The 23,602-nt window shown below is 37.9% G+C and overlaps 1 long non-coding RNA gene across 2 annotated transcripts in view; it reads left to right on the forward strand.

The window, feature by feature from the left end:
* LOC311436585 overlaps nucleotides 1-23,602 on the forward strand; it is a 58,513-nt gene that overhangs the window by 777 nt on the left and 34,134 nt on the right. For both annotated transcript variants that reach the window (XR_014692952.1, XR_014692953.1), the window contains exon 2: nucleotides 4,848-4,936. This is a non-coding gene — a long non-coding RNA (uncharacterized lncRNA). The remainder of the gene's footprint in view (nucleotides 1-4,847; nucleotides 4,937-23,602) is intronic.

Raw genomic sequence — 23,602 nt, forward strand, 5'->3', positions numbered from 1 at the left:
AGTGGTATGCAAAAGTGCTGAAGGTCTGTGTTCAGATGAAATGATGACAGCAAAATTCAAGCAAAATAGCTCAATTTTGTTAAGCTAGCCCAACTAAACATCCATTAAAAGCAGATTTTTTCATCTTAACAGAATCTTCCACAGATGCCCTTTACTGCTTTTATATACATTTTTCTTCATATATATCTTTCAACTTCTTCATACGTATCTTTCAACTGCTGACTTCCAAAATTAAAACATGAAATCAATTTGTTGACAGGCTTAACTCCTGTGCAATTCCAGTGGTTCTGATCCACCTTGCTCTCTGCTTAAACTCTGAATTGCTTGTGGTATGATAGGTTAGTTAAGTGCTGAGGTGTCTGCTTACCCACTCTCTCACTGGGATACCAAAATATAACAAAATTAACTCCAGTGCATCATCAGTGGCATTTATGTTTTCCCCTTCCTACATCTGCTCTTGAAGCTTTTCAGAGCTCTCTGCCCTGAAAGCTTCTGACTATCTGTAAATAAAGCTGGTAGCCTAGCAACATTGAGTGAAAGTATTTCCCTTGCTGAATAATGCTGGGCATAATCAGATCAGCTTGTTATGCTATCTGCAGCATTAACACTCTAAGTTGGAGACAATTACAAATATTTTATGTACACGGACATTGTTTTGAACTGGAAAATTGCTTCTGATCCATCAAAGACCCATAAAGTGAATTTAAAATGCTCTGTTTAGTAGCAATTAAGACAGCTCCAGAACCAGATAAAATAGTCAAATTGAATTGATTGAATAACCTGATCACTCAAGGAGACAGGAGACCATCTCTGAATGCTTGTACTAACCAGCACAGACAAGAAGATAATTTGATGCTAGATGCTACCTTAGATATCTGGCATACAGAGAACTGCATTATAGCACATAGAAATGACATTATTCTCCTAGGCAGGAAACAAGTCCATGTCATAAAAAATTGAGCCAGCGCCTCCACAAACAGTCCATAGCATGGTCTCTAGTCTATACGATTGCCTTGCTGTGAAGGGAAAACTTGCACTGTCAAATTGCATTTAATGCAACATATGTCATGGGTGGAAGCAATGTCTTCTCCCTACCCTCATCCTTACATGTGAGGAGCACTACTGACTCTGAAGGATATTGTCTCTTGCTCTTTCCATGCCCTGCAGTATTATTCACTCTGTTGTGAAGAAGGATGTCATAGGTGGTCTTTGGTCCCTGCATAATCAAAAAAGAGCATGAAAAGCTTATTTTTATATCAAAATGATGTCAAAACAAATTCTTCAATTTCTAGTGATCTATACAGGCTTGCCATCTTCTTGAAGACTATTTTATTTGAGCAGAACTTTACATTTTCCAGCTGCTACATCTCTTCACTTCAGTACAAGGAAATCTTTCTCCTGCATCTTTAGTTGACCTTTTTAGTCTAAACAAGTTTGATGGGGCAATGAATAAATGGTTCCAGAATAATGTTATCACAAGACAGAGTTTGTGATTCCAAGCACAAAATAGCTCTGGCTTTTTTCCTATTCTACCCTTCTATCACTGATTAGCTCAGCCATTAGTAGATAGACAGCAAGAAATCTGTTTTTATTTAGATTTTATAAGCTTGAGTACATTTTTTTCATTGGCAGGAAAGATACCTAACTCTGAAATAGAAGTAAGCAAGTGGATGAACCAGAGAAACTAAATCCCTTTCAGATAAGGTTCAAATAGAGAATTCATTCTGGTATTTTGAAAGGTTATTTATCCTGATAAATAATTTCATGCAGCTTTGAATATGAAATTTCATTTCATATTGATATAAATACTGCTGAATCAAAATAACCTTTTTTTTCGTATTCAGTTCTAAGTAGCAGATATTGCTGAAACCTTTCACAGAATGTGATTTACAGCCACAGTAAGAGTTTGGTTTGGTCTTTGCCACAAGTTTAAAGCACATATAACTGCTTTCTTAACTTGGTACACAGCCCAGCATGAATGGAACTGAAGATCATAGGTTTGTAAGACAACTGCATTTATTTCCTGATACCTCGCCCCAGGAGCTAACACTGCTGTAAGTAATCGTACTTGCCATCCCTTTTTCTCACAAGGTGGCAAAGCTTTTTCTGCTCAGTAAAATCACTGCTTGCCACCCAGAGACAGACCTAAGAATCAGGGATGTGCATGGTCTGAGGCTGTTGCAACCTGGAAGCTAAAATGTGATCCTGTTACCTTGGATGAAATAGTTATTTGGAAGCAATTTCACAGAAACCCTAGGAGGTCTATCTACCTGTTCCTCCTATTAGCACTGCAACCTGTTTTGCACCACAGTTCCAAGCACCTATGAATGTTTACTTCTCTTGTTGTTGACTACCCCTTACCTAATAACTGGTGAGAGACCTAAGCAGAGTTATCAGGGGAGAGCTGCAGACAGGCAACTCCTAAACAAAGGAAGATGCCTCTGACCTTGTGGGGATTTAAAAAAAAAAAAAAAAAAGAGGATGGGGGAGGGCACACAGATGAGATCAAAAGTAATGACTTGATGTAGCTGGAGAATTAGAAATGGTAGGTGATGGTGAGACACTACCAAGCAAAAGGATTTGAGGGGTAAGGGAGGGTGAAATCCAGCAAAATGGAGGATGAAGGACAGAACTGTAATGCAAGGGGAATACGATGTAACAAGACAGAGCAATAATATGGAAAGTGACAGAATAGCAGTATATTAACATCTGAGAGGAAGATAATTGAAGACTGGAGGTGCAAAGAAGTGGAAATGCTGTGAGTGGGAGGAAAAACAAGAGAAAGCTATATTTTTGATACATGTTCTGACTGCAAAGGTAGAATGCCATCACACCTACCACACCATCTCTGATTTACTTCTGAGATTCACAGTGAAGGTTTCTCTTAATCATCTTAAATATCCCCTTAAAAATATTCCATTTTCACTATAGATAAGCTTTTCTTAGTTTCTGTTTCTATGCTGGTTTCTTAAACAGAGAAGAGCTATCACCCCAATGAGATTCTCTCCTTCCCTTCTCTATGGAGAGATGTAGCTGCTCATAAAGAGCTAAAAGACTTGGCTGAAGGAGGGAGAAAAAAGTAATGTGGTACCAGATTCTTTCAGGAAAATATTACTGAACTAAATAAAGAATGACCTAATTGAGGGTTTTATTGCAGAATAATTGCAGAAAACTGAGGCCTGCTCCCCAGCCCACCTGGATGCAATATTTCAGGTGGGCATAACTAGCTGCCTATTCACTAAAATCTCAAACATACTGTAATACATTTTTTTAAAAATATCCATTTGCTTATTCAAAGAAAGTGTGTGTACTTAAGAGGGAAACACTGAGCACACATCTGCAGCCACACAGCCTTCCTATGTAGAGGTTTGCTGAGACCTTCACAGGGCTGTATAAAGCTGTAACCCTTCCAGCTGAAAGGGGACTGAGCAGCACGGTAATGAATGATCAAGTACTCTGCTGCTTTCTGACCCCCCTAACCCCTGCTTGTATCTGCAAACATTCATTATTTTCTGGAAAGGCCTTCGGAAGTGCATTTCTTCCTCAGTGCTGCAGTGCCCTCCAGTGCTCAGAGAACATGCTGTGGCTGCCATTACCAGGAATCAAGAAGATACGAGACACCATTTTATATCTTATAACAAGAGTGAATTCTTCACGATACTTCAGATTAAACTCGACATCGGTTTCCAAACCATAAAGAAAATGCAGAAGCTCTATCTACCTCTGCCTGGTGTTGCAGTCGCTGTGATCCAGCCATAGTAACTACTCTCAGGAACGCTGTGTTTGGTTTTGTGCCCCTCACTTCCAAGAGGATATTGAAATGCTCCAGTGTGGGTGGAGAAGAGCAACAAAGCTGGTGAAGGGACTAGAAAACACGATGTAAGAAGAGACTGAAGGAACTGAGGTGGTTTCATGTGGAGAGGAGGGCTGATGGGAGGCCATATCAACTTCCTGAGGAGGGTGTCAGTCTTTTTTTCCTCAGTTGGTAGCTGATAGAAAAGGAGGAAATGGTCTCAAATTGCACCAAGTAAGGTTTAGATTGGGTATTAGTGAGAATTTCTTCAGAGAGGGTGGTCTTTTCCAACCTAGCTGGTTCTATGACAACTGCCACCTCATTAGAAACCTGCTCTAGGAGCTACGGGATGCCAGTCCTGACTCCACCTGCAGCCACAAAGTAAGGCTGCCATTCTGTGGCTAGTGGATGTGGTTTGTCTCGATGATCTGGAGCATATGCCTTTCCTGCACCCACCAGCTTGCAATGGATATTCTTTTCCAGGGCATCACTTTGAATGCTTGAAATACTTTCCACCATAAAGAAAGCTGAGGCGACTTATTGTCATGCAAGTGATGCGTTCCAAAAGAGGTTAAAATGCTCTTGTACCAAAAGTACTAACAGTGAAATGCACCCTGTAGTTCAAGGATGATGTTCAGAGTAGTAATTTTTTCCTAAATGTGAGGTTGCAGGTTATTTTAATGAAAAATCCTGATTAAGGTTGAGTTAGCAAGGCAGAGCACAGGCTTGTATCCTGTTAGTTATATGCTTATATATTTCTAGTGCAGAGATTTATTAAATGCAGGGTAAGTGTTTTCCTAAAAATAAGTGAGAGAATCTGTACTTCCAGAGCAGCTCAAAACAGACACCTGGATAAGTTAAGTAAGAGCTGATCGCGCAAAAAAAAAAAAAAAAAAAAAAAGCATATTCCAATAAATTAAATTTAACAGGGTGAATCAACTAGGCATTCAGTGCATTTTTCAGTCTAGAAGCCATCTTCTGAGAAACTGCCAGGTGGGCTAAATGTTACAAATAACGATATAACAATGTCCTTCCCACTTTTTTTTCATTCCAGATGTGAAGTGTCTGACTAGCACAAAACCAATGAACTTCAGGTCAATACAGCCACATGCAGACCAAATATGCAGCTTTCTGCTGTGTGAGGTGAGTCAAATAAAAAACAGGAAAAGGGGATGGCAGAGAAAGTATGCACAAGGACATAACTAGAAGAAAGGAGGTCAGAGATGAAAATGAGTATGTATACTCACGGGAGTGATAAATGATAAGGGAGGTTATTAAATGCTTTGCATTTTGAAACTACAACCTTCAATTTTCCTCTGCATTTTGTATTTTCAATAGTATTTTGTAATATTATGATCAAATAATAAGGGTCAAGTAAAAGTCTTACAGGGAAAGATTTAAAAATTACTGTCCTCTCTGCAATTGTACCAGAAATTGAAAGCAAAAATATGAAGTTGAGTATCGCTGTTGGTCATCAGACCAGTACTAATAGGTCTGGGGACTAAGACTGTTTTCCCCAACATTTGAGTGATTCTTATGTGAAGAAGTAACTGTGCTTTCAAGGCACGTTTTTTTCAGCAGACTTAAATACCCTAAAGAGAGCCTAACATAAAGGGGCATGTTGGTGTTCACAGCTGATTAGAAGCAGATGCTTGAGATTTGTAATGAACTATATTTAGCAAGTAATTATGCTAGGCAGGCCCAAAACTTATAAATCAAGAAGAAGAAGAAAAAAAAAAAAAAAATCTAACCTCTAATTCGGGTTAGCACCTGGGTTATCCCCCAGTCTCCAAAACATCTTCTCCTGTTAAATGGCCTCACCTTGGTGCTGGGAGCTTGCATCAGGGCTGAGTTCTTAAGAGACGTTTAGATGTAGAGCTTAGGGATATGGTTTAGTGGGGACTGTTAGTGTTAGGTCAGAGGTTGGACTCGATGATCTTGAGGTCTCTTCCAACCTAGAAATTCTGTGATTCTGCATGATTCTTTATATGTAGATGTGTGATTTTGACAGAGTTGATGGGTGTTTACAGGAGAATGACTTCTGGCTACAGTTTTAAAATACCATTCATGTGGCTTTGCCTGCATCAACTGGTCAACTTAGTCTGCCCTGATCCAGACTTTCAGGGATGGTTTCAGTTACATTGCAGACCAAGCCCTGGCTCAACATGGCTGGTGAGGCACAAATAAAAGCTGAAAAGGTTTCAGTAGGAAAGACTGCTCCCCAAATGCAGATTTTTTTTTTCAAATCTTTAATTGAGCTTGAATAGCAATATAAATAAAGGGTATGCTTATTCTGTCAGTAGCACATTGTATAGGTAAATTCCACAGGCACTCTCATTTTCCTGCTGCAAACATCCTTGTCAAGTACTTTATCCCAGGATGCACATCGAAGGATTGGTTCTGAATTGTTACAGTTATGGTAATCACATACACACCTGAGCACCATTGTACTGACAGATTATTGTGCTCACTTCATAATCATTGAATTTAAAATAAGGTTACTTTAGTGACTCTTCTGGCATAGTAATACCAAATTATTAATCATTTTATTGGATACCAAAAATACTTTGCAGAAAAATTCTTAGTCCAAATATTTTAGATTTATACTGTTGTGATGAAGTGTATTGTTACATCTATAGTCTTCAGATTAGTTGCCAATAGCAAAAACTTTTTATACAAAACTTGAGTCTGGAAAGGTTTAAGATTTATAATTCCAATCTTTATAATGGGAATTAAAATTTATGGACATTGTCTGGTCTTCTACTGTAGCAGGAAAGCTGTTACTATCAGGGTAACTGAAAAAATATATTTAATGGACTCTTCTGAAAAGATAGAAAACTGCTTCTAAAAATTAGGCTATTTCTTTTGCCTAACAAAAATATTTAATGTTTTGCTAAGCATCTCCACTGTATCTTTTTAGCTAGGGACCTGAGTCAAAAATTAATCTAGATGTAAAAGGGGTTCTCTTCCATATAGTGGTCTGTTCTTACTTTCCAGGAATAGATGTTGATACATGTCCAAAAAGGACTTGATAGCTGCCAAATAGTGAACTGGTTATATGGTGGGAAAGGTGTCAGGCATTTTCCATCTCCAAAAGTTTTGGTGTGACTGGATGGCTTGTAGTCAGTCAACAGGCAGAGACAGTACACTGTAGAGCAGAATGTGAGGGATGTACCTCGAGTTTTATGAACAAAACTAATCACAGTAGGTGAACTTAAAATTTAAAAATGTCTTCTGACAAGACAGCCTCATTTCAGTTTAACCAGTAGGCAGTATATTTGGTGTTTGCTATTTGCATGTCCCCCAGATCTTGGGATGCTCCCAAATGACAGATATTTTTCCAATAGTCCTGTTTAAAATAACCAGAAAACAAACAAACAAAAACTGCATTCTAACATCCATTTCCAGTCCACAGTAAATGGTATTTCTTAGTGCACTGAAATAAGCCAAAACTCAATATTAGGGTCCTGCAGTTACCACGTTCAAAGGACCTGCTGTAACAACAAGTAAGCTCCTGAACTTATATAAAGCATCATTCAGTTAATCTTCTTCTGCAGCGTCTGCTGCAGAATAATGTGCATATATTGCACATTGACTTATTGAGGCGCACCTGGGGGACAAAGCAGTCATTGGTCCCAGCCAGCATGGGTTTGTGAAGGGTAGGTCCTGCCTAACTAACCTGATTTCCTTTTATGATAAGATCACCCGTATGGTGGACCAAGGGAAACCAGCTGATGTGATTTTTTTGGACTTCAGCAAGGCTTTTGACACGGTTTCCCATAGGATCCTACTGGACAAAATGTCCACCATACAGCTAAATAAAAACATCATACGATGGGTGAGCAATTGGCTAACGGGCAGGGCCCAAAGGGTTATGGTAAATGGGGCTGCGTCAGGCTGGCGGGCGGTCACCAGTGGGGTCCCTCAAGGCTCCATTTTAGGGCCGGTACTTTTCAATATTTTTATAAACGATCTGGATGTAGGAATAGAGGGTATTTTGAGCAAGTTTGCTGATGACACCAAACTTGGAGGAGTTGTGGACTCAAATGAGGGCGTAAAGGCCTTACAGAGGGATCTGGACAGGTTGGAGAGCTGGGCGATCACCAACCGCATGAAGTTCAATAAGAGCAAGTGCCGGGTCCTGCACCTGGGACGGGGAAACCCTGGCTGCATGTACAGACTGGGCGATGAGACGCTGGAGAGCAGCCTAGAAGAGAGGGATCTGGGGGTCGTGGTAGACAGCAAGTTGAATATGAGCCAGCAATGTGCCCTGGCAGCCAGGAGGGCCAATCGTGTCCTGGGGTGCATCAAGCATGGCATCGCTAGTAGGTCAAGGGAGGTGATTGTCCCGCTCTACTCTGCGCTGGTGCGGCCTCACCTCGAGTACTGTGTGCAGTTCTGGGCACCACAGTATAAAAAGGACTTGAAACTGTTGGAAAGTGTCCAGAGGAGGGCTACGAAGATGGTGAAAGGCCTGGAGGGGAAGACGTACGAGGAACGGCTGAGGTCACTGGGCCTGTTCAGCCTGGAGAAGAGGAGGCTGAGGGGAGACCTCATCACAGTCTACAACTTCCTCGTAAGGGGGTGTTGAGAGGCAGGAGACCTTTTCTCCATTAACACTAGTGACAGGACCCGCAGGAACGGGGTTAAGCTGAGGCAGGGGAAATTTAGGCTGGACGTCAGGAGGGGGTTCTTCACAGAGAGGGTGGTTGCACACTGGAACAGGCTCCCCAGGGAAGTGGTCACTGCACCGAGCCTGTCTGAATTTAAGAAGAGATTGGACTGTGAACTTAGGCACATGGTCTGAACTTTTGGGTAGACCTGTGCGGTGTCAAGAGTTGGACTTGATGATCCTTAAGGGTCCCTTCCAACTCAGGATATTCTATGATTCTATGATTCTATGATATGTCCTTAGTTTATCTTCTAAACCAATTTGTCAGCTAAAATGGTCATTTTTACAGGTGGGAAGCAAAAATAAAGACACTAGGTGGCAGCAAACATCTTAGAACTGAGTTCTGTTTGTAGTCTGTCCCACATTTGACAAATGTAGGTAGGCATCCATGTGGTAGGTGTCTCTGGGGTCTTCTTCTATGGTTCAGCGGCCTAACCAAAGAAGCCCGTGTTTTCTCAAGCTCATGAAATACAAATTTAAAGTGGGTTATTTGCTGCTACTGCTTTCTGGATGGAAATAAATTCTCTTCCATCCCCACTCTATTTCCACCATATTATATGCCTATACTTAATTTTGTGTAAATTATATATAACTGAGTAGGATTGAGTTCAAATGTTATCTCTTGACAGACTAAGCTGTGACTTGTGCTACTTGCCTGGTTGATGCCTGTTTCACATTCAGTATCAGTTCATGCTGTTCGGTATCATCACATTTATGTAGCACCCTATTTTCTCCACTGCAGCAGATTTAGGCACACTGAGTAAACACAGGCATTTTTCCAGAAATGTTTATCCATCACTGCAGGTTTTCTGGTCCAGATGATTTCTAGTGCTTTATCAAAATGCTCCTATTTCAAGGTAACAAAATACTACTTAAGCTACTGAAGAGGGAGTTAACCATAGACTTCCTACAGATTCTGGGAAGCCAGATGTTTCCTAAAGATTTGTTTTTTCTTTATTCGGAAAAAATGGATAATATAGGTTTTGTATGGGGCTTTGTAAATTATTCTTTCATTGAACTGATTCATCAGGCAAACTTCTCAGAGGCTATTTTTATGTGTGTGCAGCTGTAAACTAAGGACATGCAAGGTACAGGAGTGACTGTTTGCAGACCTTGAAATGTTTGAAGACTTTGCTTGCTTCATGGGGATGGAATTTGTGCATTAGCGTACAGGCAGATATTGAAACAACACAAAGATAATCCAAACTCAGTTCCACAGAAAGCTTTTAAATCTGTACGTACTCACTTCAGACTTGGAACGCAGATTACTGTAGCCTACTGCACTACTGTACTGCTCAAGTGTATGCAGAAAAGTGTTCAGGCTCAGCTTTCACCATTGAAGACAGGTGAATCCATGGAATATCAAATCTTGTGTCTGGGTGGTTTTTATTTCATGAGTTTTATGTTAATTGCCTTCTCAATAGGTAAAAATGGAGTCTTTAGTTTACGTAGCCTAAGAAAAAGTGTAGGCCTATGAAATGGGCAGAAAGGGTGGACAGAAATGGGCAGCAGGAGTAAGACCTGAGCCAGGAGGCTAGGTATGAGCCCAGGCTTGTTTTTCTGCTCCACAGGAGCATCATTCATGTTTCTGGCAACTGAGACTTCAGCTTTTCATTGCTCAGTTCAACTCTGTTGGGAGCCTTTTCTCCCCTTCAGTTTTATTTCCCAAACTTATTCTTTAGCTTTCCAATCTCATATTTTTTTCACGGGTCTTTATTCTGCTCCTTAATGCTGTTCCCTTTTGGGTTAATCTTCCCCTCGTTCCAGTTATTTGATCTATTGCTTCTCAAACAATACAAAGCATTTTCCATCATTTTTCTTTCCTCCTCACTGGAATCTTAGCCCTTTTCCATGAAGAAAGGAGCACTTCATGAAAAGAGACTAAGGGGTGGTGTTTAAAAAAAGTCTAGTTAAATTATTTTGTTGAAGTTACCAAAGCTCCTAACCTCCAAAGAAACAAGACAATGTTTCATGTTATGTTATGACTTAATCTAGGCCTTGGGAATAGTGCTCAAGGAGCATAATGTCAAACATTCGTTAAACGTTTGAACAGTTGCTTTGGGTCTTAATTCAGAGGCAATATCAATCAATGCAGTATACAACTTTTCAGCCCTTTTCTGCAAGTCCATTATTTCTGGAATTGCTGTTCTAAAAGAAATGCTAGTCAGCTGCAGCAAATCAAAAATACTTTGTCAGACTAAGCAATTAAGTATCGTTTATATTATCCTGTAAATATGTATATAGAGTAACACCCATTAGTAGACTGTATGTTTCCCTATAGCTGCAGTTCTTCAAATGTACCAATGTAGCTTACAGCACTCAAGTCACACTCTTTACATGGTTTGTTTGTTAACAATTATGAATTAACTTTATAGGGTTTGTGAAAGGAAGAATCTATTTCGTATTCAGCATTACCAACCAAAGATGTTTTTCTCCTCTGGTTAAGAGGAAAAAAGTAGCAATAATAAAAGAGACAACCTTGATTTTATCTGAATGTAGTGAAAGGTTGCAAACTGTTTGCCAAGTTAAGACTGTTCCCTTACAAGGAAATGCGGTTTTGGGAACAAATAGCATTCCAATCTTTTCCCCAGTGGGCATTATGCCATTGTACTTACAGACATTGTGTCATGGAAATGTGCAAGAAGGCCTGAAACAGCTAAGAAATGCATTGCCTTATTATGTATTTTGAACTACTTAGAAGCTACTGTCTAATCTTTACAAAAAAAAAAAAAAAAAAAGACAAGCTGAGGCTTATGAATTACTTATTTTTTCTGTTTAATTGACTTGATATGAAAAGCCATCTTATAACTTTCTGAAACAGCTAATAAAAGCAAAATCTGTTCTTGCTGAAATATTTTAATATTGATAGGATTTTTAAGCAGTTACTTCTATAGGTGGCTTCCATGTTGGTCAGAGTTGAACTTCTTAGTATGAACAGGGAAATTCTTCCAAATTAAAAACCAAATCTTTTTTGCTACAATATATAATGAAAATATCTTTTAGATAGAATCTTAAAGAGACTTCTCTTTAACACTCCTTTTAAAATACACTTGAGAAACTAATAGCAGCTGCTCATCATTTCTGACTTTTAAGCTAACTGTCTTATTAGTGAGGTATATCTGTAATTAAAAGGGTTTTACAGTTACTACTACTCTTAAATGAGTCTTTCATAGAAAAATACTTTTATAAATGTATGATTTCTGCTTGGGGACCTTTTTTTTCTGTGATACTACCCAATAGCTACATGTTTTTGAGTCCACGTGAGCTTTTTGGAAGTTCATTGTTTTTCTTGGGCAAGGTAGTTCTTTTAATGAAATACAAAATCCTTTGTAGTCCTCTAATTTTTAGCAAGCAAGAGAGAACATTAGTTCAAGTTTAGATCTTAAATTCTTTTTTCAGAGTACTTCTTAGCAATGAATTGTTTCCTGCCTTTTCAAGACTGCTCCTGTTTGCTTTTCCACTTGGGAAACAAATTTACGTATAAACAGGGTATTCCTAATGTTAGTATCCTTTCTGTCTTGCTGACAGATACATTGGAGATAAGGTCAAGAGTACTGGCTCATAGATAACTCCCATAACACTCATGTGCCACTTTCAGTGGAAGCATCCATGTTTTCCAATGAAAAGTCCACATCAGGAATACATTCTGTACTGAAGTATACTTGAAACTTCTGGTTCTTGGTACCAATGGAGTAGCAATCACTCAGTGATATTTAAGTGAATGAAGAGAGTAGATTTGGTGAATTTTATGACATACAGTTGGTTTCCAAGGCAACTGTAAGAATGCATCAAAAAAGCTTTGAGCAATGTTTGAGAACCCTCAGAAGCATTTATTTTTATTGCTTCAGGAAAGGATGATCTGTGCAAATATGACATTGCTATAATCACATCACATACTGCATTAAAGCTGAACTTACCTATGCATTCTATATGGTAAATCAACAGTGCAATGCATGGTGATCCAAATGTGCGTACACAAATACAAAGCTTTAGCAAGTATTTGACCTTTCTCAAACTAGCCTTCATACTGGCTATTGGGAAAAAATGAAAGCACCAGCAGGAAATCACTGTACCTTCTCCACCACAAAATGTGCACAAACAGTATTTCACTGATAAGATGCACATTATTTTTAATTATGCAATCAAAGTCCCTGCACGTTTTTCCTATTAATCCACATTTAAATGTGGACATGAACTAGTCAATTCTTTAAAGTTTTGCCAGGAACAAAACAAGAATAGATGAAAGCTCACAAAATCCCATGGTTAAAGTTTATTTTCAGTGCCCTGCTTTATGTGGCATTCAGAGCCTTTGCATGCTCAAGGGAAGAAGTGATGCTAGTAGACACTTCAATTGTCAGTACTATTTTGGGCTCAACTCTTGTAATGATTTGCAATTATAGCACAGCTTCCTTAGGAGGGATGTGAATGAACATGTTTCCTTTTCCTTAAGCTTAATATTCTCTTCAACATCATGGCATTTTTGTATGTGTTAAGACCTGAATGTCTCTAATAGTTAAAAATACTGAAGTTTTCCTCAGTTCAGCCCACACGTTTCAATTCCATGAAGAAATAGCTCTGAAAGTGTCACAGCAGAAACCACTACTTCACTTTATTAATAACTATTATTTGTTAGATGAGTGTTTTTACCCCCAGTTTCCTTTTTATGACAAGATGATTCTCATTCCACCTTAGTAGCTTGGCAAATAAAGAATGCAATTCAGTTTATGCCGCCCTAATTGCATATAGTTTTCAGACTAGGTCCTCTGTGATATTACATAAAGCAGCTATGATGACTTTGCACATGTTATTTAAGAGACAATTACAAAAATGTTGCAATGATCATGAGAAATTTCTCATCCTTTTTAGCAGAACTCATGTTGGCTCTCCAGCCTGGCTTCTGATAGCCAAATTCAGCTGATAATAGATATCAAAATCAAAGATCAAAGATGTTAATTCATTTTTCAGAGAAATATTTTGATTTTTGAGTCTCCACTTCCTGATATTAGTAAAAGAGCTTAAGTAAGAGAACTTATGGAATAGTCCTTCTTACTAAGCTCTTCTAATAGAAATAATAGTAATTTAGTCTGATAATTTGTACACTCAATTATCAACCACAAGTTTCAGCATGTTATTTTTAATCTACAATGGCTTGTTTATATTTTTTTAAAAAAAATCAACTGAAGTTCTTATCTGTGTTGGCAAGCCATGGGGTTTGAAGATGTTTGAAAAGATGCATTTGATTGAAAATCTCCTTGCTCTCATACAAAAGGAAACTAATGTAAGTTGCTGAATTACCATAGGATATACAAATGAAATTAATCTGAATAGAATAACAACACTATTACAGACCCAGAGCATCTCTTCTGATGGCTGTTCAGTGACTATTTAACAGCTCCTTTACTTCACATGCACTTATGAAGAATAAAGAACAGAAGCATTTATTCAACGGCTATATCAATTGTGAATTATTGCATTAAGTTTGTAAGTTGCCTTTAGTGTGTTAGGGTTTGTGACACTTGTCGTTGTGGCCACTACTGAATACAATGAAGGCTTAAAATGTCACCACCACAGCAGAACACCTTTTTTAAAAGGACATTCTGTGTTTCCATGAGTAAATGAATATTTCCAGATCTGTCTTTTTCAGTCATCACTCACAGACAATGAATGTGCTGTCATATGGCAGCAGTCATTCAGTATCTAAACATAGTCTTGGGATCTTGCAAAACGAAGCTTTCTCTTCCTTATGCGTGCCTAAAAGAGCTACATCAGTCCCTAGAGCTCAGATCCAAAAGCTGGGCCCTATATTAAGGGTGGGCCACACCCTGGGAACTAGCTGACAGAAAAATAGTAAGTTGTTGGCAGCCTCCTAAGTGTGAGCCCAGGAGGCAGGGTCACAGGCTCTGCTTCACAGGCCTCATACACTCAATACAAAAGCTACTCTCTTAATTCTTTCATTTTTACCATTTAAGTCAGTAGCAGTACTGGTTAGCTACATGGTCATGGACAGTAAGGCTGAAACCACTACTGAAGAATCAGGAAAGGCTACTTTGAGGTGATGTTTGAGGTGAGGAGAAGATGGTGAAGATGGTTTGAGAAGAGGAGAACATTCAAATAAAATGTTTTCATTCTTCATCTCCTTTCCCTTTATTTCCCTTTTTCCCTTTATTTATTTCCCTTCTTACAATCTTGGTATAGTTTTTCCTACAGCAGGACTCTATCCTGACAGCTTTTCTTTTTTTTTTTTTTTTTTCTCTGAAGTAATTGCTTTTATGGTTTCCATGGACAAGAAGCTTATCCATCAAAATGCAAGCACTCACAAATCCAGGGCTTTCTGCCTTCATAACTTTCCACAGCTTCAGGAAAGCAGAACAGTCGGAAGGCTAACACCAACTTATTGCCTTATGCGGGTGCTTATTTTGTCCATGGAAGTGCCACAGGGAGCTCTGTATCAGTTCTCAGTCAGCATCACAAGTTCACCATTCCTCTCCTAAGGCACTCTCACAGGTGCCTTAGCAGGCTATTAGGCTGCCTCCAAATGTATCTGCAATACAATTATCAGTGCTGTCCTGCCTCCACTAATGGCTTGCATGCAAGTTAGCTGTATTTAAAGCCTTACAGGCAGTTTCTCAGGCAGTGTTCTGACCTGGCAAAGTAATACTATGAAAATTTCATAAACACGATGAAAAATGTATCATCTTCATAGGCAGGTGAGCTCTTAAGATACAATTCATGAGGAAGGGTTGTTTTTTCTTATGAATTTTCAGTACTTGTCAAAGTTAGTTCATACTTATAGGCTCCTAATTCAGTATTTAATAGTTCATGCTCTTGCTTTTTCTTCTCATGTCAATCCATCAGTAGTTCTTTCTAGTAGTTAAAAGATGAATTACGTCTGATAGGGAAGATTGCTTATCAGCAATTCAGCCTCCTGCTGGGCCTGACAGTAGTACATGAAGAAAATTTCTTGCAGCTCTTATGTGCTAGCTGAAGGGGGAAAAAAGCATATTTTAAAGTCTTACCATAAGCATCTAAAAATAACATCGAGACTTTTAAACAAAAGATTATTTGGGGGCTGAAAGTGAAGGGGACAAAGGAGTGGATAAAATGAGTGCAATTTTAAATTATGTTTCTATCTTTTCTTTCACAGGTGTCTATTTCTAGGGTCTGAACTGCTTTCAGAGTATTTTCCTGGTGTCCGATTAAATGAACAGTGATCGTAAAATAGAAAAGCCAGGGCTTCTATCCTGTGTATATGCTTGGACACAATCTGAATACGCTTCGTGCCTCCTCTTAGTCTTTCCAGACACACCAGAATAGGAAACACTGCAGTGGTGTCCAGATTTAGGACAGTAGTTTGTGTACTGTAAGCATTCATTTGCTGCCTGATTGGGTATGTCTCAAAAAAAACTTTGTGCAAAATGTATTTAGTTACAGGTTTCATAACATTATATCCTCAATAATTTTCCAAGCAACGTGGCCTAAAACTGTTGATTGGCCAATATAATACTCTCCTGCAGTTACACCACTTTGATCAAACGTAGACCTGACGTTGGCCACTTGCCTAATTTCTGCCAGCTTCCCTAACATATTCTTAAGGAATCTGACCTCATCAGCTTCCTATGAAGATATCATAAAACTTCCTTCCTATCTACTTTGAAAACATTTCGGAACATAAATGTGAGATTAATGGCTCTTTCACTCTAATAATGTAAACCACATGACTTTTTAAATTAAGGCTACTAGTAATCCGTGTATTCTTATGTTCAAGATCTGGAAACTGTTGTATCTACCATCAAAACGTTAAAAACAAGTTGGACCTCTCAAAGCATTAACTTTTTGCAATGGAATTATTCCTATTGTATAAAGCCATAATGAAGTATACAAATATATTCAGTGTCTTTATTAATTGTCAATATAATCAAGCAGTCCTTGCATTCTGAAACTCTTTGAAAAAAATGAGCAATCTTATTTCATAGCCTGTCATAACTACTCTGACATCTTTTTGTGGTATCATTCGATATGGGCAATTCAAAAATGGGAGGCATTATCAGTATGGACAGGTTGTCATTTTCATTTTCCATTAATTTGTAAACAAATGGGTGTCCAAGAGCTAACATTTGAGAATTCAAACAATGTAATGTTAATCTTCCTATATCCTACGTTTTTGTATGCTTCTGTTGTAGCTTTACAAAAGTCTTCAGAGTAATGGATTATTCCCTCAGTTATACAGTTAGGAAACTGAGACACTTTGGTGAATCTTTGATTTAAGACACCACTGGCCACAAAGGAAAACATTTTTATCTGCCATTTTTTGTTTCTTCATCTGAGAGATAAGCTAGTATATTATTGGCATTACATAAATCTCAGTCTCAACCAAGATGTATCAAGGTTAGTTATAGAATCTTGGGTAACAAAAACACATTCTTCATTGTCATAGCAAGACAAATTACCTGTAGATAGCACTGGTATGCTTTGATTACTTCAGAGGCAACCTTGTCATTTCCTGTACTAGTCACGTTTCTCTAAAAAGAGCACCTTAAAGTTCTAAAATAATTTCCAGTCTCTCTCTCTTGAATGGTATTGACAGGTTACAGTCAACAACTAAAGGACTTCCGCATAAATCACAGAAATATCAGCAGCAACTATTATTCATTCATCAGCAAAAAGTGAGTTCACTCTTCTGTAACACTTCTACCTTTTTGTCAGAGGTTGCACTTGGACCAGTGGATGGCGCGTTCAGTGCAGATAGAGCTTATTCTGAGGCACTGTCTTCTGAAAATATTTAGTTCGTGATCAGTAAATGATTTTTAAAATCACCTTTAGCTATTACCAAATATGAAATATTGAGATTAAATTCACTGCATACCTTATAGGTAGACTGAAGATATTCAATAAATATATTTCAGTGCTGATTGCTGACATTTCTGAATCATGTTTGAAGATGCATGGTATAATTTGTTTTATGGAATAATTTGTTTTTTAAAGTTCCAGAATTCAAGCAAGCTATAGAGGGTCAAGTATGTAGGACTTGTATTGCAACAGGATAGTTTAGGGAAATGAAACAAAATGCAGTAAACAACACAGATTCACTTGCTCAGATGTTTACCATGCTCACTCCTTACCTGTGCTGTGACTATATTTTTCAGCCTTTGCTCGCAGTGCCAGCATTGCACATGGGGGCAATCTCTGCCATCAGTTTTGTTTCTTTATCTTATTCTTTCATCAGGTTTGGTTTCTTTAGGTAGACAGGGAAGACTTAAATATATTAAATTCCTCCTGATTTCTCTTCCAACGTGCTTACCACAGCCTTACCTGACAAAAACACCTGTTTTTGTCAACAGGCTGTAAGGCCTTCCTTCTACAAATCTCTTGCACAATTTTTGTTGCATGAAGTATATGTTACATTAAGATTCTGTGGAACTAGAGGTCTGCACGGCATATAATCTACTGAGCTTAGATAAATGTGTCCAGGTAATACTACTGCCTGGAATTTTCCATACCCCACAAACCTGGAATTGTTCCCGTATCTTGAAGCCTACACTGTAGGCTTCGTTCTCAGAAATGTTGTGACAAAACATACCAGTATACCTACCAGGCCAGAATTACCTGATAACCAATTTGTAATGAACTTTTCCAAAAGTTTCCTTCTTTGTACGTCATTTCCTTTAGAACAGAGGTCAATGTGTCAATGTTTTAGGCAAGTTTGCTTTTTCAAAGTGGATTGAGAATGATAGCAATGCAGCCTGTGGACACTACACGTGGAGCCCCTATAGTGCTTGACATCCTATACCACCTGATATCTTGCAGAAGAGACAGAATTTTCTCACAGATCGGAATACGTCCTCCAGAATGGCTCAAAGCAAAATCAAGAATTGGTTATTTTCTGTTTTTCTCAGCGGCCCTCATCCAAGTTTGCTGAATGCCAATCTCTGTCAGCCTCAGCAGGCTTTCAGGCAGGTCTTCCTTCATAGACCAATGTGCAATAGCACTTAGGATTAGTTTCAGATAATCAATTTAATTTCTTTCTAGCTGATCACACGGGTTTTAGTGCCTTCAAAATTGCAGCTACTCAATGTGTCAGTGCTGCTACAGCAGAATTTCCTGTGTTCTCACATCATTTGCAATGCTGTTAATACACTATAGTAAGACAGAATGGGATTTCAGGAACAGCTAGTGTGTACCCTTAAAAAAACTGATCCTGGCTTAATACTGTCTGCTTCACTTCACTATGCACAGCTAGGTCCTGGGAAGGACAGCAACAAAAAGCTCTGCTGAGATGAAAAGAGCCCATAAGTAACCCAAGAACTGAAATAATTACAGAGTTTTTGCATCACTACCCTTAAGTACATAGGGTCAAGATGCTCCCAAAACTGTTCTTTAAGTTGAACACTAGCTAAGCATTGTAATAAGCAAGTTTTCAATCCATGTAATTTGTATAAACTCAAGTATGTATCTTATGTTGATAAACTTATTTTCTGCTTTGTAAAAGTGAAAGGTAGAAGCATGATCGCAGCGCATTACCAATGTGAGAAAGACTCCTCTGTTTCAGTTCTGAAGTATTGTCCCATTATCCCTCCCACTTGTTTAAATTTTTTCTACCAAGTTGTCTAGGTCCTTAAAAGTGAAAGTAGCTAAACAGAGGCTTGAAAGCGACATGCATAAGGCACCACTATGGGTTTTGTCCCCATACAACATGGATCAATGCAGAGGTAGTGACCTTGAATTTTGAAAATTTATATCTTTCACTAAATGAAAAGAGATTATATGACTGTTTTGAGAGATCTGAGAATGCTCTTTTTTTTTTTTTCTTTTTTTTTTCTTTTTTTTTTTTTGTCTGCAATGATTTATGAACCTTCTTATTTGTAACAGATGTGTCCAGCCACACACAGGAAAACTTTGACTTGTGAAAAGCATTTCTGTTTTGATTATTTTAATGCTCCATATTTTTGCATACAGAGTGTGACCTCTGTATGAAAAGTTGCTAATATTTTTCTTTTAAATGAATTTTTTTGAATGGAGTTGTCCCCACCACAAACTGTTATGCACTTTGGTAGAATACAAGAACAGCAAAGGAATTACAGGATTTAATGAAAAAAAAAAAAAAAAAAAAAGAAACAAAACAAAAAACTCTATATGTAGAGGGGACTTGAGGGAAGCTACAAATATTACATTGTTTTCTGCTCTGTCATGTCAGCTATCTGCCCTGCTGACCCAGTTGTAGCGTTCACCCTTTGACATTTACCAAATGGTTGCTATGCTAGCCAAATACCTAGAAGACTTCCAAGATATTTTCAGAAGATCATCGCTGATATAAATGAGATACATTTGGAGAACATAATTCAAAGTTGAACTTATTCACTAATTAGAACTTTAAAAATCTTAGAGCAGGGAACTAATAAAAGGATTCTGTGTTCTGTTTGCTCATACAAAGAGCCTTGTATTTCCTATACTTCAGTTAAGAAATGTGTCATGTTACCTATAGGTTTGTGCATGCAGAAGTCTGATGAATAATTCATGATAGTGTAAGAAATACAATGCATTTATGCATCACAAAGGAGTGATATGGAAGTGGCCTAAGGCAGCCCTCTAGCATATTTATTCAGCAGGACTGTAATGACTCTCTTAAAAAAAAAAAAAAAAAAAAAAAAAAAAAAGCTTATTTGCAGTTAGGGCTGCAGGATCACAGAAGTGCATATATTTAATAAGAAGCCATCGTATCAGTATTGTTTAATATACTTGCATAGCTGATTTGTTTCTTTCTAATGTGTGTATATCCCATATCTGATTTAAGATAGCATAATTAGCACTACATATGGCTAACAGTTATTGTTAAAGGCTGTAAATTTCATTTCTGTGTTTTTCTTGGAATCGGTTGTTTGAAAGTAGACATACAAAGAGCCAAAAACAAATGCTGTATTCTAATAAATGTTGAAGCAGATGCAAATCTTGAACTCACAAAAGCCTTATCTTGTGGTGAGGACCATTGGCAACATACAGTATGGATTAGACCATAGTCCAGCTCTGCATAAGACCTGAGCCCCAGGGCATTTTACACAGTCAGAAATCCTTTCAGCTATCATAGGCTCCCTGAAATGGAGCAAAATGTACTCTAGGAAACACAGTTTGAAGCAAGACTTACTTAGACAACAGTTGGGAAGGCAAAAATATGTATGAGACCTCCAGGCCTTTCCAGCAGAATCAACTGAGGGTTAAAGGCAATGTTCTTTGTGCATGTCATTTTTCAAATTTAAGAATAGCTCTAGTTTTCTATTTTAAACAAGCTGTCTTGCCAAGCCTTTGGCTGTTTGCTACTGAGGCACTGTTTCTGTGCAGGGTAATCACATGAATTTCCAAGTCAAAAGGAGATCTTCAATAACGGTAATAACTACCCAGTGACATTCACCTAATTTTAGGTGAATGTCACTGTGCTCTCCTGCTTTTGTCCTGAGAATGTTTCCAAGTCCATAAGGGATTTTATCAGATGTTTGTGCCTCCAACCTCCACAGAAAAGTATTTTTAATCATCTCTTCTAGGATTGCATTTCCTAATGTGCCAAAAGTTTTCTTTCCAGCCACAGAGCAGCAGTGGCTTTTTCAGTCAAATACTAACTGAAAAGTCTGTTAATGAGGTAAGACGGCAGACGTGCAGTGCCGTTTTATTGCAGTCCAAGTCCCGTTCACAGAGCTATATCTGTTGCTTTGGGACAATTCACTCAAGCCCAAGGGCCCAACTGCATGGTCTTACTGAAGACCCTGAAGCGTTACAAGCAGACTTGCATACTGTGCATATAAATACTATACAGCCTAGGGGGCTATTTTAGACTGTGCATGTAAGTCATAAGGAATTAACTGAAACTGAGCCAGTGTATCATGAACATGAATAGACTGCTGTGTCTGACGTGAAGCATAAACTTTACGGAAGTTCACACACATTAGTTTACTGCATTTACTGCAGCTTGATGTATTGCCCCATGACACAAGAAGGGAATAGAATGCATACTATGACTACATCAGACATTCATTTAAACATCAGTTAACTACCATAAAGAAATTAGTTCTGGAGGAGTGGCACCATGGAGCATGAGCAAATCACTAGTGTAGTTGAGTATCTAAGAATTTTGTCCAGAGAATAGTTCCAGAAATGGATATGCTCAAATAAAGGAAGGCAAAAGTACAAAAAAAAGATTCTACTCAAAATCTTTCATGGCAGAGACTGAAGTAAACAGTTTCTAAGAGAAAGATGCATTGTGGGCTCTGACTAAGGTAGTGGGGCAGGGTGCTAATGCGTAATTAAAGAATTTCATGCTAATTCTAACATTGAAAGTGAACTGAATATTGGCTACCACATTTATTTTAAATGGCATTGTACTGTCCTATACCTCATACCATTTATTCTCTAGAAACAGGGCTCCTGATATCCATATGGAGGCAACAAAAAGTAAGGAAGAAACACGTTGCTTCTCTCTGTCTCTCCATGACACAAGTTTGAAGTTTCTTGCAAGTCTGATAAAAATAGATCAAAGAATTTAGCACCTATTCAGATAAACATTAAACCTGACTTAAAAAAATCAAAAACAATGAGACAATCTGATGGGCAAATTCACAGGAAAAAAGAACACTGAAATGAGATCAGAGTGGACTAATGATATTTGTCTTAGATCTGTATTTTGAAGGTGAACCTTTGATAGAACTTCAAAAACTTTCATTTTCACCCAACACAAGTATGAAAAAAAAAGTATTAATATTAAAGTGCCCAACATATTTAAGGTGTTATTTATCTACGTTGGAATTGCCTGTTCTAGTCTTTTTTGTGGCACTTCCTTTTGCAAATACCAGGGAGAATGGTCCATTCCTTATCTTTACCTTTTCAAAAACAGATGTTTTTAACTTTGATAAGTGGACATGTATCCGCTGACAAATCCTGTGCCATTTTTTCCATCACCTAAATACAGAACCTGTGATGATAAGTGACATATGTACAACTGATTCAACAAAGTAATTTCTGTTTTATATATGTCAGAGACAAGAGTTTAGTATCTTGATTTCACTGTCTCTTTCCTGAATTGACCTATATTAATTACAGAGACCCAAGCAAAATTAAAGTAATTGGTATGTGTCCTAGATATCACAGAAGTTTAGATCTTCTTTGTCTAGGTGGAAGTGCTTTTACAAACTGTTATGGTATACTAAAGAAAATCAAAGTAGCACATGTAGCAAATGAGATGCCAAAGCAAGGAAATAGGAAAAAAGAAAAAAAAAAAAAAAAAAAAAAGGAAAAATTTGTTTAGGGAATTATCTGCAGCTGGGTACTGTATTTTTTAAGATGGAGAGAAAGAAAAAATAAAAAGTGTGACTTCAAGCTAACTTCCAAGCTCACTTGAACTCTAAAAATGACTTAATAAATTCAGAATGGATTTAAGAGATATTAGGTAAACCCATACCTTTCCCTTGTCTTCATTTTCTGGTAGTTAGAAGCGATATTCTTAGTGTGTTTTATGCACATAATATTCCTTTCACATACAGCAAATAATACAGTGTTTATATAAATAATATTATTGTGATTTTAGCTCAGTAAAGGGCAATAAAGAGTGACATCCAAGTTCCCTCTGAAAGCATCATTATTTTTTATCTCATGCACTCAATTTTGTATGTTCAGATCAAAACCTAGAAGACAAAGTTTTTCTAAACTTGAAATTGGCACTCCCTAGTCATTCCTGAAAAATGCTATCATTTTGCTTTTCTTCCTGCAGATTAAGTGAAGGTTACCTCAGAATGGTAATAGAAATGGCTAAGCAGTTTTTATAAAGTAAATAAGAGGAGGAAGCATACAGCAAGAGTGGATGTAGATATGAGGCCACTAGTAAGTGTTTGTAAAGTCACTGGCTCCTCACTTGACCTGTTCCAAAAATATTTACTAACATTGAGAGATATTTCCACTTTTATAAAGGGAAAGCTCAGCATAACAAAAATAAATTGTTATTCATAGGAGCACAGCCAGGGAAGCAGCTACTTGATGGGAAAGAAAATCTTTCTTACAGAACAGGCAAGGGGTATTAAATCCCCTAATATGCTGGGTAACCCAGTTAGCTCCATTTCCCCCTATCCCTCCAGTCTTTCATGCGGTAATAAGCATTTTGCTTA

This window comes from Aythya ferina (assembly GCF_964211825.1).
Source record: "Aythya ferina genome assembly, chromosome: 4".
NCBI lineage: Eukaryota > Metazoa > Chordata > Aves > Anseriformes > Anatidae > Aythya > Aythya ferina.